Source organism: Pseudophryne corroboree, chromosome 4 (genome assembly GCF_028390025.1).
Source record: "Pseudophryne corroboree isolate aPseCor3 chromosome 4, aPseCor3.hap2, whole genome shotgun sequence".
Taxonomy (NCBI): domain Eukaryota; kingdom Metazoa; phylum Chordata; class Amphibia; order Anura; family Myobatrachidae; genus Pseudophryne; species Pseudophryne corroboree.
Genome location: NC_086447.1, coordinates 318,482,640 through 318,501,728, shown reverse-complemented (window position 1 = coordinate 318,501,728; position 19,089 = coordinate 318,482,640). Strand labels below are relative to the sequence as shown.

General features: G+C 49.1%; 1 long non-coding RNA gene across 1 annotated transcript in view; it reads left to right on the top strand.

Annotated features, from left to right (window-relative positions):
* Window positions 1-426: 426 nt before the first annotated feature.
* Window positions 427-19,089, top strand: part of LOC134909451 (uncharacterized) — a 110,731-nt gene continuing 92,068 nt past the window's right edge. Inside the window, exon 1 of the long non-coding RNA XR_010175938.1 lies at window positions 427-582. This is a non-coding gene — a long non-coding RNA (uncharacterized LOC134909451). The remainder of the gene's footprint in view (window positions 583-19,089) is intronic.

Below are 19,089 nucleotides of genomic sequence, written 5' to 3'. Positions count from 1 at the left end.
CTGCCAGTACTCATTAACCCCCCCCCCCCCCCCACACACACACACACTCACAGTACCAGCATTCATTAACCACACCCCACACACACACACTAACCCTACCAGCACTCATTAACCCCCCCCCCCACACACACACAGATACACTCACCGTGCCAGCACTCATTAACACCCCCCCACACACACACACACACAAGCTCACCCTGGCAGAACTCATAAACACCCCCCCACACACACAGACACACTCACCGTACCAACACTCATTAACCCCCCCCCCCCCCCCCCACACACACACACTCACCCTGGCAGAACTCATTAACCCACAGACACACTAACCATACCAGCACTCATTAACCTGCCCCCCCCTCCCCCCTTCCCCATGCACACATACACACTCACCCTGCCAGCACTCATTAAAGGAAAGGAAAGAACTGGGTGGACGGAAGCAACCTCTGTTGCTGACTCTACTGAATGTTATGGAGAGATCGCAGGGCTGAGGGCACTCTGAAGGCTTGCCAGCTCAGCAATGCCAGCCCTTGTCATCGGCAGTCCTGGCCAGGACAGAAAGAGACATCCTTCTTTTATTTGGTATGGGTATGATCAGATGCAGCTTCCATTTCTCCACAATTGATCCAACAGTGCTCACTGGGATATCCAAGCACATGAATATTATTGTGTCACTTTTTCCTATCTTGTGCATGTATTGTATATAGCCTTATCTTTAACTTTCTTAAAAAGCACTTTGGGCTTCATTTTCACAGCTTAACTTCAGAGCCACAGTTATGACTAATGTTATTTGAATTAAGGGTCTTTTATCCACGAAAGAAGACTTTTTTTTTTTTTTAATGAATCACAGATGGAGGCCAATTAAAAGCTGACTGAATACTTATTCAAGTAGCATTTTACGGTTTTTATGATAAAAATAAATAAATCTGCAAACAGTTATGAGTTTAAAAATAGTGTAAGAGCCTACTGGATTGCAATGATAAAACAGTCTGATGCAATCTGTGAAAGTGTCATTTGTAATAAGAATATATATATATTACTAGGTGATTCATCGCGCCCTACAGGCGCTCTTCACACCGTCATAAGGGTCTATGCCCCCTTAACCCTTGCATAACCTTGTGGCGTGCAATATTTGTATTATATGGAGTATTACCTCCAATCATAATTGTGTGAGTGGTTAAATATTGCACGGACAAAGGGCGTGCGATGGTTAAGGGGTCGTAGCTCCTTGCAACGGCGTGAACAGCGCCTGATGAATCACCTAGTAGGTGCTGTGGTTGCGGGAGTGGCGGGTGCGGGGAAGTCCCGGATGGAGGAGAGGGTCCGGGGGTGCCATGGGTGGGGGAGGACTGATTGCGGGGGTGTAGCGGGTGGGAGAGGGGCTGGTGTGGTGGTGGGGTCGGGCCGGGTACCGCGGGTGGGGGTCCGGAGCCACCGCAGGTGCGGGGTGCCGTAGGTGGGGGAGGGGCAGGTGCGGGGTGCCGTGGGTGGGGAAGGGGTAGGTGCGGCGGGTGGGGAGATGCGGGTGCTGTGGGTGGGGAAGGGGGTCCGGAGCCACCTTGAATGGTGGAGGAGGGGTGTGCGGGTGCTGCGCAGGGAAGAAGATGCACTCCATAAACTACAGCTGTCAGCAGGCCTTCACGCCGGAATGCTTCGGCGCTAAGGGCTGCTGGGAGCTGTAGTTTATTTAGTGAATCTACTTCCCTGTAATGCAGCGCGTTAGGGACACCGGCGCTAACAATATCGACTGGCTGGCAGAACTGACTGACTCGCTGAATCAATGTTAAAGGTGAGAGTGCTGTGCAGTGTCAGTGACACTGCACACCCACTGCACTGCACAGCACTGTCACCTTTTACATTGATTCAGCGTCCAGACGTTACCCTCCGCGATATCACCAACTCTATCCGTTACATTAGCCATCTCGGGGCTTCCAGGCCGGCAGCCCAAGTTCTGTGTTGCGGAGTCAGGGCCTCTGGGGATCTGTGCGCAGCTGTGATGGGGAGGCACTTCTGTGACATCACGCGCAGGGAGTATGCGGCGCAGGGAGGGTTATGAAAGCCTTCCACTGCGCCGCTTTCATACACATCTATGCCGGTGGCCGCAGCAGCTTTTGTTCCACCTACGCCACGGCTAGGGAGTGGGGATTGTTGATGCCGGAGGGGTCAGGCGGACTGGCAGCAGGACATAGGGGGTCATTCTGACCTGATCGTAGCTGTGCTAAATTTAGCACAGCTACGATCACTTACACTGACATGCAGAGGGATGCCCAGCACAGGGCTAGTCCGACCCGCACGTCAGGCTGCCCCCCCCCCATCCGCGCACAAGTACAAAAGCATCACACAGCGACGTTGCTTTGGTACTTGAAGAGTAACTCCCAGCCAGAGCAGCTCCTGCAGCTGGCTGGGAGTTACTCGTCGCTGCCCTGGTCGCAGCGGCTGCGTTTGACGTCAAGCATCCACTGCGGGGCCGCCCCCTCATAGTCCGGCCACGCCCACAAAATGGTGGCCAAACACTGCCGTGCCGCCCCCTCCCGCCCAGCGACCACCTCTGCCTGTCAATCAGGCAGAGGCGATCGCTAGGCAACGACAGCGGTCGACTGTCAGCCAAGCGCCGGCGTACTGTGGTGCCGGCGCATACGCAGTTTTGACCTGATCGCTGTGCTGCGATGAACTGCAGCGAGCGATCAGGTCAGATTGACCCCCATAGGATGCTGCAGTGAAAGGTTTTTTTTTCCACCTATCTACAGCACAGAGACTTGCTGCAGATGCAGTGGCATACCCTCCAAGTGTACCTTTTTGGCAGGTACTGTACCTTTTTTTTATGGTCTGTACTGATTTTTGGCTCTCCAAACTTCCATTGAAAGTATAGGAAAAGGAGCGTGGCCACGCCACTGTACCCGTGGCCACGCCCCCTTTTCAAATTTGTCCTGATTTTTAGGTGTAAATTGTTGGAGGGTGAGTTGCTGCAGATGCAGTGGGACTATTTTGGGGTGTGGAGCTGGAGCTGCAGCTCCATCATCCCCATTGTTAATCCTGGGAACACACAGCAGCCAAAGGTCAGAGCCTCCCATTGGATGTAACCTGTGTGGGAGGGCATTTCTCGCCCAATCAGCTGTGGACTGGGTGTGATAGACCTGCTGCTAACCCAATGAGAGCTCCTAGTTACTCCCAGCGTTATCCACACAATCACAAAGTGACAGATCTGGGCTATTATATAGGAGATTTTTTGAACGGCACAATGAGGGTGAGAAATTGCCACAGTGTGGGAAATATTGCTTTATTTAATTGGTCCAGGCTTTAAGGATAAACATGTTTGGCATAAGTGACTTAGGGCCTAATTCAGACTGGATCGCTGCAGCAGCAGCGATCACAGTTTAAAGCCCTTTGCGGAGTGCGCACGCGGGGAGCCCAGTGAGATGCTAAAAGCATCTCAGGGTTGCGATCTCCTCTGCCTGATTGACAGGTAGAGGTGGTGGCGGAGCGGGAGGGTGTGTGCCAAGAGCGTTAGAACGCCGTTGGCGGGGCACGGTCCAGACAACGCAGGTATGTCCAGATGGTTGCGGGGGCGGGCTGCTGCGGCTGCGTGACGTCACATGCAGCTGCCGCAACCCGGGACGCGGCAGGTAGCCGCCTGCCAGCATGCAGGAGCTGCGCTGGCAGGGAGCTACTCATTGGGTGCAAAAGCATTGCGCTTTTGCAACCGTGCGGGCGGGGGGCAGAGCCTGACATGTGGGGTGGACTAGCCCTGTGCTGGGCGTCCCCCCACAAGTCAGAGTAAATGATTGTAGACGTGGTAAATTTAGCACATCTATGATGATCAGATCTGAATTAACCCCTGAATTAGAACCTCAGTCAATTTGGTTTAAACATCTGTGCTCAGCCATGGATGGCCCTCATTCCGAGTTGATCGATCGCTAGCTGCTTTTAGCAGCAGTGCAAACGCTAAGCCGCCACCCTCTGGGAGTGTATCTTAGCTTAGCAGAAGTGCGACCGAAAGGATCGCAGAACTGCTCCAAAAAAAGATTGTGCATTTTCTGAGCAGCTCGAAACTTACTCCTAGCTAGCGATGACTTCAGACTGTTCAGTTCCTGTTTTGATGTCAGAAACACGCCCTGCGTTCGGCCAGCCACTCCCCTGTTTCCCCAGCCACTCCTGCATTTTTATCGGGCACGCCTGCGTTTTTACACACACTCCCCGAAAACGGTCAGTTTCCGCCCACAAACACCCATTTCCTGTCAATCACTCAACGATCAGCAGTGCGATTGAAAAGCGTCGCTAGACCTTGTGTGAAACTGCATAGTTTTGTGTGAAAGCACGTCGCGCGTGCGCACTGCACGCCATACGCATGCGCAGAAATGCCGCTTTTTCACCTAATCGCCGCGCTGCGACCGAAAGCAGCTAGCGATCAACTCGGAATGAGGGCCGATATCTTTAAAAGCTGGACTGTTAGGGTGCTTTGAAGATCGAGTTTGGGAACCACTGCCTGTCTATATTGGCTTGAGTTTAAGGAGTATTAGAAGAATAAAAATGTCTGTCTTTTCCATATAGTAGTTTTCTGAAATGCTGTCTTAAAAAAAAAAAAAAAAATTCTCAATTTAAGTTTTCTAATACATAATGTTCAATATTGTTTTATGTACATTTCTTTTGTCCTTGTAAAATAAAATGGTTGAAAGAAAACAGTAAATCCATCCTCACATAGGTGTGTGCTTTATTTTGTTATTATAAGGAAACTACAAAGCCTTACAGTAATCCATAGTCACACATAGTTAAATGTGTGCACATTCATAAAAGTCACCTTTTAACTTCACTGGACCTTGAAAACTGTGAATTTAGATGTTTAATTTGTTCTACAATTTATCACAGTTTTACAAGTGTCCGAATCCTAATACACATCATAGAGAGGAGTTTTCCACTTGGTTTAACATCTATCGACTGTTTAAGCTGACTTTAGCTACCATTACTACAATCTATGTTCTGTACCTAGCTCAAATAAATGCATTTTAATAGTATTGTTTTTTTCACACCATTATCATTTATGCTTGTTTCATAATAGTCTCTTAGCATATAAAACTTTATATTATATAAGATGACTGAACTTAACACAATTCAATTGTCAGAACAGTTTGATACTACGGGGTAAATTTACTAAGATTCGTGTTTTCCCGTTTGAGGTCAAAGTTCAATCACGAAAGACATCGAAAGTGTAAATATGCAACTTTTTGCATTGATTACGACTAATTTACTAAGCTGCCGTATTCTGCATTTTCGGGTTTTCCGATGTCGATGTCATTCGTTTTTTTGGGCAGTGTTTTACGTGAGTGACTTGTAAAACACTGCCGACTTTAATACAATGAATCTCGGCCGGATCTGAGAGATCCGTGCTGGGCTTCATTGTGCACTTTGTTAAAAAAAAAAAATAAAGTTTAAATTTAAAAAAAAAATTTGCGTGGGGTCCCCCCTCCTAAGGCAAACCAGCCTCGGGCTCTTTGAGCCGATCCTGGTTGCAGAAATATGGGAAAAAAATGGACAGGGGTTCCCCCATATTTAAGCAACCAGCATCGGGCTCTGCGCCTGGTCCTGGTTCCAAAAATACGGGGGACAAAAAGAGTAGGGGTCCCCCGTATTTTTGAAACCAGCACCGGGCTCCACTAGCTGGACAGATAATGCCACAGCCGGGGGTCACTTTTATACAGTGCCTTGCGGCCGTGGCATCAAATATCCAACTAGTCACCCCTGGCCGGGGTACCCTGGGGGAGTGGGGACCCCTTCAATCAAGGGGTCCCCCCCCAGCCACCCAAGGGCCAGGGGTGAAGCCCGAGGCTGTCCCCCCCATCCAATGGGCTGCGGATGGGGGGCTGATAGCCTTTGTGATAAGTGTTTGATATTGTTTTTAGTAGCAGTACTACAAGGCCCAGCAAGCCTCCCCCGCAAGCTGGTACTTGGAGAACCACAAGTACCAGCATGCGGCGGAAAAATGGGCCCGCTGGTACCTGTAGTATTACTACTAAAAAAATACCACAATAAAGACATTACACACACACCTTGACAGTATAGGTCACTTTCGGTCAACCGCTGACCTGAAAGTTCCCACCATTGGTTACAATGGAGCGCATAGGCGCTACATTGTAACACTGCCGTGTGCCGCCTGTCAGACAGTAAAGGAGCACACAGCCGATCAGGAGGGTGCTACAACGTGGCGCTCCCTGATTGGTTGAGGAAACCCACTTAGACATCAGTCAGAGGGGGTTTCTGGCATTCGGGGAAAGGGGGCCCATGTGAAAACATGGGTCCCCTTTCAGTTCGTGGTCGGGTATCCGTTTTTTTATTTTTTCAAGTACGTGGATTACAAAAGGATTATCCGAGGAGCCTTCAACCATGGATTATGTGAGTATAATTTTTTCAACAGGTACACCATGGATTCTACTGGAGAAGAGGACCGACCTGCGTGGGAACATAAGGTAAGTATGTGTATATGGAGGTGTGGATGGATGTATTAAAGTTATACTGTCAAGGTGTGTGTGTGTAATGTCTTTATTGTGGTATTTTTTTAGTAGTAGTACTACAGGTACCAGCGGGCCCATTTTTCCGCCGCATGCTGGTACTTGTGGTTCTCCAAGTACCAGCTTGCGGGGGAGGCTTGCTGGGCCTTGTAGTACTGCTACTAAAAACAATATCAAACACTTATCACAAAGGCTATCAGCCCCCCATCCGCAGCCCATTGGATGGGGGGGACAGCCTCGGGCTTCACCCCTGGCCCTTGGGTGGCTGGGGGGGGGAACCCCTTGATTGAAGGGGTCCCCACTCCCCCAGGGTACCCCGGCCAGGGGTGACTAGTTGGATATTTGATGCCACGGCCGCAAGGCACTGTATAAAAGTGACCCCCGGCTGTGGCATTATCTGTCCAGCTAGTGGAGCCCGGTGCTGGATTCAAAAATACGGGGGACCCCTACTCTTTTTGTCCCCCGTATTTTTGGAACCAGGACCAGGCGCAGAGCCCGATGCTGGTTGCTTAAATATGGGGGAACCCCTGTCCATTTTTTTCTTATATTTCTGCAACCAGGATCGGCTCAAAGAGCCCGAGGCTGGTTTGCCTTAGGAGGGGGGACCCCACGCAATTTTTTTAATGAAAATTTAGAACATTTCCCCCCCCTTCCCACTGAAAAACATGCACGGATCTCATGGATCCGTGCATGCCTATACAAACACGGGATAAAAAAGCAGGTCTGTTTTTTTTTAGCACTTTTTCACGATTTGTATTTTATCACGGCAGTGTTTGGCTATTGTCGGCAGTGTTTGTGTTTTGCACTTTTTAGTAAATTCCCGATTTCTAGCAAATTGCAGGCGTATTTGACCGATGGTGTATTGATTCGTGATTTTTTCTTAGGACTTCCAAAATATTACGAATGCCCTCATCACTGCCGTGATTTTTGCTTAGTAAATTACCAAGATGACACTTTGAAGAAAAAACGGCATCTCGGTCAAAATCGGGACCTTAGTAAATATACCCCTACATGTGCTATGTTTGGCTTATTCCTACTATTTTGTGCCAAATGTTATCTTGATTTACTGATTCATATTGAATGGTGCTTGGAAATTATAGTTTTAACTTAAAGTAATCGGACTAGCCTAAGTTGACTGCATCTGTCAGCATCAAGTGTCTGTTCGTTCCAAGCGGGCTGCTGTTCCAGGACCCTGCACTCACTATTTACTGCTGCTGGGGCAGTGCTAATTAAAAATAGTTCGGCACCTGCATAGGGGCTTTGTGGTTGCTGCTGTTGGAACACAACAGACAAAAGCCAAAACCGACTCTTAAGCTGGGTACACACTTGTCCAATCCACGGCAGGTCCAACTCCCGAGCGACTGGTTTATCTGACATTGGACAAGTGTTTACTCTCCACCGATCAATTAATTTCCCTGATCCTAGTCACCTGTCGGGTTTACTGTTTTTTAAACATGCTTAAAAACCAGTACACCCGGCCGCCAACCAGCTGACCAACAAACAAGTGTGCAGGCTGCTGAGACCAGAGCAGGCGACCATTTTCCTGATGCCCGCACCATTTGCTGATACTGTAGAACCCAGTGGTGGTGGTGAACATGGCAGCAGGATGCGGGCGACATGGTGATGGATATGGCTTTGGAACTGAATCCTGGAGGATCCAGACTCTACCAGTCATTAGTGCAGAGTTTGGTAGCTGGTGTGCTCTGCCATTTTTAAAATTCAAGAACACCACGGCAAGCCATGTCATCCTCCCACCCCCTTGTGCCAGCTAATATTAGCCAGCTCGAGGCAGAGGCTGTCAGTCTGATGGGGGAGGAGAAGAAAGGAAGAGCTCCTTAATATGTAGGAGGAAGTCTTGGTGGGTGGTGGTCAAGCAAAAGAGCTTAAAGGCTGTGGCCCTCCAGGTGAAGATGCCAACAGTCCTGGGAGGGATGGTGACTATACTATACAGTTTACAGGCCGCCACTCCCCCAGTGAAGATCAAAGAAGATGCCGCCGCAAGCCCTGGAGGAGATGGGCATGCAAAAGAGCTTAAAGGTCTCTGCCCCTCAGGTGAAGAAGAAAGAGGACACTGCTGCCAGAAGCCTAGAAGAGCTGGCAGCCATGCAAAAGAGCCTAAGAGCTGCCCCCCAGTGAAGATGAAAGAGGATGCCATCACTGCAAGCCCTGGGGAGGAGGCAGCCATGCAAAAGAGCTTAAATGCCACCACCCCCTAGGTGAAGAGAGAAGAGGACACTGGCAGTGACACAAGCCCTGGAGAGACAGAGGCCATGCAAAAGAGCTTAATGGCTGCTACCCACCAGGTGAAGATCACAGATGAAAATGTCAGAAATGGCAGCCATGCAAAAGTGCTTAAAGGCCGCCAATGATGGTGCTGCCAAATCATTTTTCACTAGCATCCAGGGATATTGGGGGAATCTAGTATAATGGGGTATAGACGGAGTCCAAAGGAGCCGGTGCACTTTACATTTCTTCTACTGGGTGTACTGGCTCCTCCCCTCTATGCCCCCTCCCTCAGGCAGATTAGAAAAAAGTGCCCTCAGAAGAGGATGCACACTCTGCAAGCTCCAGAGAGTTTTCTTCAGTTTCTTTTTAAATCTGTGTTATTTTCGGTATGCTGTTTGGGCAACCGCATAACTGCACTGTGGGAGTTAGGGGGGGCGATCACCGGCCTTGCGAGGTGTCATAGCCACTTCCCCGCTGCAGGACCACCGTCCTGAGAGGTTGTTGTACAGCAGGGTACTGAGCCTTTGCGGTCACAATCGCAGCACGCTGCACACCCCTAACCATAGCCTGTAGGTGACATCAGTGGTGAGTACAAACCAGGGGCCCCGCTAGGGAGGTCCCCCCGGTTCATGGTGCGGCAGAACACGGGTGCGGCATACGGGACCCTCCTGGGTGGGACCCGCTATAGCCATACTTGCCTACATTTTATTTCTCCTCTCTGGGAGAAGCCCGGAGAGGAGACGCTGCAGGAGTCTTCGGGGGGCGGGGCCGGATGGTGACATCACCAAGCCCCGCCCTCACATCGGCAAATGCCGCGATTCTCGGGTCCGCGGGAAGGGGGCGGGGATAAAATGACGCAATTTGCGTAATTTTAACCCCTTCCCCACCCGACGGACCCGAGAAAACGGGAGATTATCTCTCCATCCTGCTCGCATCACTAGGGTGCGAGCAGGATGCGGGAGACCTGCCCACTCTTCCGGGGGTGCGGGGGGCTACCCCAAAAAACAGGAGCCTCCAGCAGCTTCCGGGAGAGTAGGTAAGTATGGCTATAGCCCCCTGTGTACACTGGCACGCGGTTGTAAAAACAGGTATTTATTTTATGTTTTACACTAAAAGGAGACATTTGCCAGTATAAATAAATGTATAGCTCCGGCGCCATTGAAGGGGGCGGAGCTACCTCAAAGCGGGATCAGCGGCTTCTTGGCACCTTCCTCTGCTTCCAGCAGCAGCAGGCACACAGCTCCTCCAACACTCCAGATACATATAGGGGTGTTAGAAAGAGGTAGAGCAGCTATTATACTTGTAAACACTGGTGTTCCACGGAGTCACAGTATAAAGTTACAGCCAGCAGTCTCCCTGAGTCTGCTAGGCTTGGTGTGCTGGTCATTTTCTCTGGGTCTCCTACTCACATACCAATCAAGTGCAGGCTTGCTTGTACAGTGTCTGTGTGTTGTGTGTGAGAGTTTGTCTCCTGTGAATATGGTAAACACCATTTATGCACATGCAGATTCCCCCCTCCCTTCTCATGAACAATGTTGCAAGTCCTCACAGGCTTGTGGGGAGGCTGGGAAGGGGGAGGGGTGCAGCAGCCATCCTGGTTAAACTTCCTGGATGGCGGACATGTTCTCTCAGCCCTCTGCAAACAGTCATAAGACACAGCAACTGCAGCAGGCTGTATAGCAGACCTGGCTGCAAGAGGCAGAGGACAGACCCTTCTCCCTAGCTCACTGCCACATGCACGTGGGCTGCCTGCTTACTCTCAGTAACTGAAGAGGGTCAGAAGGAGGGGGAGGAGATGGACCCTATTATTGAGGATTTATCTCCTGCACAAGGGCTTGAGCCCCTCATAATTGATATCAGGGATGTGTTAAAACTCCCAGTAGAAGACGATGCAGTAAAGCAGTAGTTTTTCTCCTCACAGAAAAAGATTAGCGTCACTTTCTCTAATTTTAAGGAATTAGATGATATGTTTAAAGTTGACCTGGAAAAATCCTGATAAAAAATTCCAGGTGGCCAGACGCTTCTTAACACTTCCCATTTTCTCCTGAAGGCAAGAAAAACTGGGAAGATCCTCCGGCTGTTGACACATTTCTGTCCCTGTCTAAAGAGGTGGTGTTACTGGTCCCTGGCTCCTCGGCTTTGAATGACCCTGGGGATAGAAAACTAGAAGACTACACTGAAGTCTATTCCACAGCAGCTGTGATAGCGGGTTGCTGGTTGACACATGTCATTCACACCTGGGCGGGCCAGTTCAAGAGGGCCTCGTGGGGGATATGTCTCAGGTGAGTATGGTTACCCTGATCAAACACATTCAGGATACTGCACGCGTCCTGTGCGACTCTATTAAAGAGATAGGCGCTATTAATGTGAGTAGTACTGCCATGGCAGTGTCGGCGCGCAGAGCTTTATGGCTGCGCCAGTGGATATAGGACGCAGATTACACGCGTAGAGTGGTGTCTCTCCGTTTCTCAGGGGAGTGGCTATTCAGAGTTGAGTTGGTATCGTGGATTTCCAAAGCTACTGCAGAGAATTCCACATTTCTCCCCTCTGGGGCCCCACCGGCTAGGCGTTCCTACCCAGGGCCATCTACTCAGTCCTTTCAAACCGCTATGTTTCGATCTTGAACCAGAGGCACCTCAAACGCTGCACGAGGCACCAGAGGTAAGGCAAAAAAGCCAGAAGCTACAGGTTCCCAGTTCAGCTTCCACTGAGGCCTCAGCATGACCGTGCCCACCCACCCCCAGGGGATCTCATGGTGGGAGCTCAGCTGCATCACTTCAGCTGCATCTGGGAAAGTTCCTGCCAGGATGCCTGGGTACAGGAGCTCATTTCTCAGGGCTGCAAGCTGGAGTTCGATGGAGCACAGTTTTTTCAAATCAAGCTTGCCAACTTTGGAGGGTATGTGTGTTACTTTGCAACAGGCCATCCTAAAATTGGTCCAGTCCCGAGTCATTGTTCCAGTGCCACTGCAACAACAGGGCAAGGGTTATTACTCCAACCTGTTAGTGGTACCGAAACCGGGAGGTTCGATAAGACACACTTTGAATCTGAAATCCTTAAACCCTTACTAGAGTTCTCTACCTCTCCCCCTCAGACTCTCCACTGCTCTACAAAACTTCAAGCGGCTCTCGACACACTTCTTCACTAAACCCAGCTCTCACCCTAAGCCTGCCCACGCTCACTTTCTACCCCATCTGTGTCACCCCTGTCTGTATGCCCCTCCCCTTAAAATGTGAGCTCTCACGAGCAGGGTCCTCTTCCCTCATGTGCTTTTACGTCTCTTACTTGCCTTATCTTCTTTTCAATACTCCCTTTGATGGCATCTAATCCTTCGGTTTTCTGCCACCCTGATAATTATTTCAGTGCTGTTTACTGACGCAGCTATGTTTATATACTCTGTACTTGTCCTATATTGTATTGAACTGTAAGTCACTGTCTTCACGTTTTGATTATTTGTTTACTCTGTAATCTGGCGCTGCGGATCCCATGTGGCGCCATATAAATAAAGGATAATAATAATAATAGAGGTTTTTGGGTTCAAGATGGAATCCTTGCGAGCAATGATTGCGGGTCTGGAAGAACAGGAGTTCATAGTCTCCCTGGATATCAGGTATGCCTATCTCCATATCCCGATTTGGCCACCTCATTAGGCTTACCTGATGTTTGTCCTGCTGAACAATCACTACCAGTTCCAAGCACTACCCTTCGGCCTGTCCACAGCTCCGAGGGTGTTCACGAAGGTGACGGCAGAGATGATGTTCCAACTCCAGGTCCTGGGGGTCAATATTGTCCCTTACCTGGATGATCTCTTGATAAAAGCGAGATCCATGGAGCTTTTATTGCTCCATATAGACTGCACTATCCAACTTCTGTCACACCATGGGTGGATCCTCAATTTACAGAAGTCCCACCTGGATCCAACTCTGAGGCTCCTGTTCCTGGGAAAGTTGCTGGATACTGTGGCCATAAAGTGTTCCTCCCAGAAGACAAAGCAAGAACACTTCAGGAGATGGTCTGCATGGTTCTCTGGCCTACTCGAATATCCATCCATCTTTGCATAAGATTGTTGAGGAAGATGGTTGCCTCATACGAGGCCATCCAGTATTGAAGGTTCCATGCCAGAACATTTCAAATGGATCTCCTGATCAAGTGGTCCAGATCACATCTTCAGATGCACCGGATATTACGGCTGTCACCTCAGGCCAGGATTTCCCTCCTGTGGTGGCTGCAGTCCTCCAACCTACTGGAAGGCTGAAGTTTCGGGATTCAGGATTGGATCCTCCTCACGACGGATGCGAGTCTGAGAGGATGGGGGGCTGTCACCCTGGGGGCTCAGTTCCAGGGCAGGTGGTCAGCCCACAAAGCCCTCCTTCCGATCAACATTCTGGAATGTCGGGCAATCTACAATGCCCTGATTCAGGCCTCTCCTCTGCTCAGGGATCACACAATCCAAGTACAGTCGGACAACACCACAGCAGTAGTGTACATCAATCGACATTGAGGAACAAAAAGCAGGGCCTGCATGCGAGAGGTGTCAAGGATACTCCTCTGGGCAGAAAGAAATGCAAGAGCACTGTCCGCAATCTTCATTCTGGGAGTAGACAACTGGGAAGCGGACTTCCTGAGTCGTCACAATCTCCACCCGAGAGAGTGGGGGCTTCACCATGAGGTGTTTTAGCAGATCACCGACCGGTGGGGATGCCCACAAATAGACATGATGGCTTCTCAACTCAATAAGAAGCTTCCTTGGTATTGCTCATGAACCAGGGACCCTCAGGTGAGTGCAGTGGATTCACTGACATCGCCTTGGCCTCACCGGCTGGTTTACCTGTTTCCTCCGATTCCATTGCTCCCACGGGTGCTCAAGTGAATCAGTAATCAATGAGTCCAGGCAACTCTGATTGCCCGGATTGGCCTCGGAGGGCATGGTATGCGGATCTTCTGGACATGTCCGTCGAAGACCCTTGGCCTCTGCCACTGAGAAGAGATCATCATCAACAAGGTCTGTTAGTCTACCCAGACTTACGGCGGCTTCGTTTGATGGCATGGAGGTTGAGTGGAACATCCTAGCTCACAAAGGCCTTTCCAAAAAGGTTATTGCTACCATGGTTCAGGCCAGGAAACCTGTGACGTCAAAACACTATCATATCGGAAAAGATGTGTCTCATGGTGCGAGGACCGCACGTATCCGCCTGCAGAGTTCCTGCAGGCTGGTGTGGATAAGGGCATATATCTGGGTTCCATTAAGGTCCAGATTTCAGCTCTCTCAATTTTCTTCCAGAAGAAATTGGCAGTATTGTTCAGACCTTCTTGCAAGGGGTGCTTCACATTCACCTCCTTTTGTGCCACCCAAGGCACCCTGGGATTTGAATGTAGTGTTGGAATTTCTACATTCCTCTTGTTTGAACCTCTGATGATGGTACAGGACACGTACCTCACGTGGAAGACGGTGATGTTACTGGCCCAGGCTTCTGCTAGGTGTATCTAAGAATTGGGGACCTTATCGTGTAAAAGCCCTTACTTGGGCTTTTATGAGGACAGAGCGGAGCTCAGGACTAGGCAGCAGATCCTGCCAACGGTTGTCTCTGCGTTCCACTTGAATCAAACCTATTTTGGTTCTGTCAAGTTCTGGCACTTCTGCTCCTCTGAAGGCATTGGATGCTGTGCGAGCCTTGAAGATCTATGTCAAGAGAACGGCTCGGATCAGAAAGACGGATTCCTTGTTCGTGCTTTATGATGCACAGAATAAGGGTTTGCCCTGCTTCAAAGCAGTCCATTGCTCGTTGGTTTAGGCTTACTATCCAACAGGCCTATGTGTCGGCAGCCTTACCTGTTCTAGTCTCTGAAGGCCCACTCTACAAGATCGGTGGGGTCTTCCTGGGCGGCTGCCCATGGAGTCTTGGCCTTGCAACTATGCCGAGCTGCTACCTGGTCGGGGAAGAACACCTTTGTGAAGTTCTACAGGTTTGATACGCTGGCCAAAGAGGATTCTCCGTTTGGGCAGGCGGTGCTGCAGATGTCTCCGCACGTTCCCTGCACGTTCTGGAAGCTTTGGGATGTCCAAATCGTACTAGAGTCCCCCAATATCCCTTATGGATGCTAGAGAAAATAGGATTTTAATTACCTATCGGTAAATCCTTTTCTCGTAGTCCATAAGGGATATTGGATGCCAGCCTAAGTGTGTGAATTTCTGCAGGTTATCTCTTCTATGGTTACCTGTTCAGCTGTTGCTGTCTTGTTACCAGCTGTTGCTGGTTGTTTTATGTTAGTGGTGTGCTGGTGTGTAAATCTCACCACTCATTGTTATTTTCCTTCTCTCAGTATGTCCTTTTCTCCTTCGGGCACTATTTTACCTATAACTGCCTGTGGGAGGGGGCATAGAGGGGAGGAGCTAGCACACCCCAGTCGAAGAAATTTAAAGTGCAACCGGCTCCTTTGGACCCCGTCTATACCCTATCATACTAGATTCCCCCAATATCCCTTATGGACTACGAGAGAAGGATTTACCGGTAGGTAATTAAAGCCTATTATTTTAACATAGATGTGTCTTTATTTTCATATTTCCTTGACAGACAAAAAAACAACATTAATGTACCATGAACCCCAGCAAACACCGCAACTAGGGGCGTGGGGCATATCCCTGGGCTTTCAGGAGTAGGGACTCCATTTTATTTTGGGGCCCCCACTTTTTGAGAAATTCCATCCCTGGGCTCACAAGTTTTGGGGTTGGTTAATGTGCTGGCAGGGGTACCCCACACTGAATGTCTCACTTTTATGGCATTATCCCCCTGGAGTGTTGAGCCTGGTGCTGTTTGTTTAGAAAATAGGGGGAATCCCATGCTGGTTTTCCCCCCTAATTTCCATTACCTGATCAGGCTGAGGGGTCCAGTGCTGATCAATGATGTTTCAGGGAGATTACTTTAAAAAAAAAAAAATTATACGAGAATCATTAACATCCCCTGTCACTATTGCCCAGGATGTTAATAATTCTCAACTTCCCCCCTGTGCTGTTGTTATTAATATAGTCCTCCCCTTTCCCCCACAACATTATCATTAATAAATTCCCTTTACCCCACAGCCAAATGTATTTTTTCAGCAGATTGTTTCAGCAGACACAGATTGGAGGTCTGCTGAAAAATTGGACAAGTGTGTAGCAAGGATTGGATCAGGGGCACTTTAATAGAGGGCCCCGTCCTCTCTGTCGGGAGCATTGTAGAGTCTGAGCTCTAGAGGGCTTAGACTCTACTGCGCAAGCACAGATCTCTAGCAAAATGGTGCGGCGAGAATTTTCCCAGTGATTTACCTACAGTTTGGCTTGGGGTTTGCCAGTAGCGCAAGCCCCCTGCTGAAGTTGGGCAGTCGTATTAGGCCTCCCCCTCCCTCCCAGTCAGTTGGGATAAGGAGTGGCAAAAGGGAAGTGTTTTGTTTTTAACTATTTCTGTTGCCTTTGGGGATGGGTTGTCATTTTCGCCACTCCTATTGCATCTGCGGGGGGTTCACTCCACCAATGAATGCCATCATGGCTCTGGGAGTGCACCTGCTGATAAGGAAGAGCCACGCACTGACCCTAGCTAAGGCCCCCTCCCTGATTTGTGTGGACCAGCTGGCCCTATGGTTGGGGTGTTATCCTGTTGCTGGTGCTGTGATTGTATTGCTGCAGGGTTTTCTTTTAGTTTTCGTTTGCCGATTGCTGTTTTGCTGGTTGTTTGGGTGCCTCAAAGTTTGAGGTCTGCTCAAGAGTTACCAGAAGTCGCCCTGGCTAAGGTGGATGCTGAAGTGTCTAGGCAGGATGGCTGGTCAGTTCCCGACTGTGCTACTTCCTGATCTTTGTATTTCTCCCCTGGGGGCTGTCCCTAAAAAGACCCCTGGGAAGTATTGGCTGATTCAGCATTTGTCTTATTCTCAGGGTGGTTACATCAACTATGCCATTCCTGATGCAGCCTGTAGGGATGGTTATCAGTATTTTGATGATGCTCATAGTCTTATTAGGGATTTTGGCCATGGCGCTTTGTTGGCGAAGTTGGATATCAAGTCAGCGTTTCGTTTGTTGCCATTGCATCTGGATTCCTTTCGTTATATGGGTTTTTGGCTTGACGTTGGATTTTAAGTTGAAAAGTGTCTGCCCACGGGATGTACTGTTTCCTGTGCATATCTTGAGAAGTTCACTTTGTTTTTTCATTTCTGGGTTTTTTGAGGGCACTGATCGCGTCGGCATTGCACACTACCTAGATGATTTTCTTTTAACAGGACCAGGTGAGAATGATGACTGTGCGGATGTCCTCTTTTCAGCTTAGGCTTTGTTTCGCATTTTGGGTGTTCCTGTTAGGAGCAATAAGATGAAGGGCCCCCCTATATGCTTGTCATATTTAGGGATTAAAGTTGATACGGTAGCTGGCTGATGACATTTGCCGACTGACAAGGTTCTGTTGCTTGGTCAGACTGAGGTCTGCTCTGTGGCGAGGAAGGTTCACCTGCACGTGGTGCAGTCCTTGTTGGGGTCTTCTCATTTTGCTTGCCGTTTCATTCCCATTGGGCATGACTTTTGTTGGAAGTTGGAAGGGGCCACGGTTGGGGCGACTCTGACTTGTATTCATTTGCATTCAAAGATTAAAGATGACCCTCGGGTTTGTGCTCGGTTTTTGTCACAATTCAATGGTGAGAGGATTTGGCCTAAGCTGCAAGTCGCCAATACTATCTTGCAGATTTTTACCGATGTGGCTGGGTTGTCCGGACTCAGGCCTATTTCAGATGGGACTTATGTGCGGCCCCTTGGCCAGTTGACAGATGTTCAGAGGGTCTCACTGCTAATATGTTGCTTTTAGAGCTGTTTCAATCATTGTGGCGGTTGAGTTGTTTTTCGCTACGTTGGCTAATCAGCATATAATTTTTTGGTGAGATAAACTCGGGGTTGTGCATGCTGTTAATAATCTATGGGCTCCTTCTTCAATGGTTTTACGACTTTTGCAGTATTTGATGTTATGTTGTCTGGAGGCAAATATTTGCTTTAGGGCTCGTCATTTTCCCTGGGTTAATAATGAGATTGTTGATGCGCTGTCGTTCTTTAATTTTGCTCAGTTCCGTGTATTGCCTCTGGAGGCCTCTGCAGTGGGGTCAGTTTGCCAGATTATCAGGGCAGCATAGAGTTCCTGGTGCAGCGGTCGCTGGCCTTGGTGATGTTGACAATTTACACAGCAGTCTGGTGCGATTGGGAGACGCACAGTGCTATGGAAGGTAAGTCTGTTCAGGACCTGTTGTTGGCTTTTGTTTGGGTGTACTATCAGCAGGGTCGGTCTAGGGAGTTCGGGTCTGTGGTGCTGGGGGGGGTTCTTTTTTTTGTAGGTTGTAGAAAGTCCTGCATCGATGATCGTACTAGGTATTTTGTTCATTATCGGGCCATTATGAATGGGTTAGGGAGCTCCCAGCCCATGTAGATTTGTGCAGGCCTATTGATGTTCAGCTGTTACAGAGTTGTGGTTTTGAGTGTGGCTTCAGATGCTTTAGGGGATGCTTTTTTGTTTGGATTTTTCAGATGCTTTATTCTGCTAATTTTGTATCAGTGAGCTAGTTGCTTCCAGTGGGGCGTCTGTTTCTTCAGGTTTACTTTTTGCACAATGTTTTAATTAGAGATGAGCAGGTTCGGTTCCTCGGGATCCGAACCCCCCCGAACTTCACCCATTTTACACGGTTCCGAGGCAGACTCAAATCTTCCCGCCTTGCTCGGTTAACCAGAACGCGCCCGAACGTCATCATCCCGCTGTCGGATTCTCGCAAGATTCGTATTCTATATAAGGAGTCACGCGTCGCCGCCATTTTCACTCGTGCTTTGGAGATTGAACGGAGAGGACATGACAGCGTTCTCTCCCTGAAAAGCTCCGTAATCTGTGCTCAGTGTGCTGCAAATATCTGTGCTCAGTGTGCTGCAAATAATCTGTGCTCAGTGTGCTGAAAATATCTACGGTCTCTGCCTGAAAACGCTCCATATCTGTGCTCAGTGTGCTGCAAATATCTGATCAGTGTGCTGCATTGTGGGGACTGGGGACCACCAGTATAAGTATATACATGATGTTGTCATTCACTGGCACCTGGTGACACAACGTATACTGGATTCCCCCACAATGTAACTTTATATCTGTCACCTATATACATGATGTGGTCATTCACTGGTACCTGGTGACAGAACGTATACTGGATTCCCCCACAATGTAACTTTATATCTGTCACCTATATACATGATGTGGCCATTCACTGGTACCTGGTGACAGAACGTATACTGGATTCCCCCACAATGTAACTTTATATCTGTCATCTATATAATAATTATAGTAGTACAGTACAGTAGGCCATTGCTGTATCTTGCAGCTCT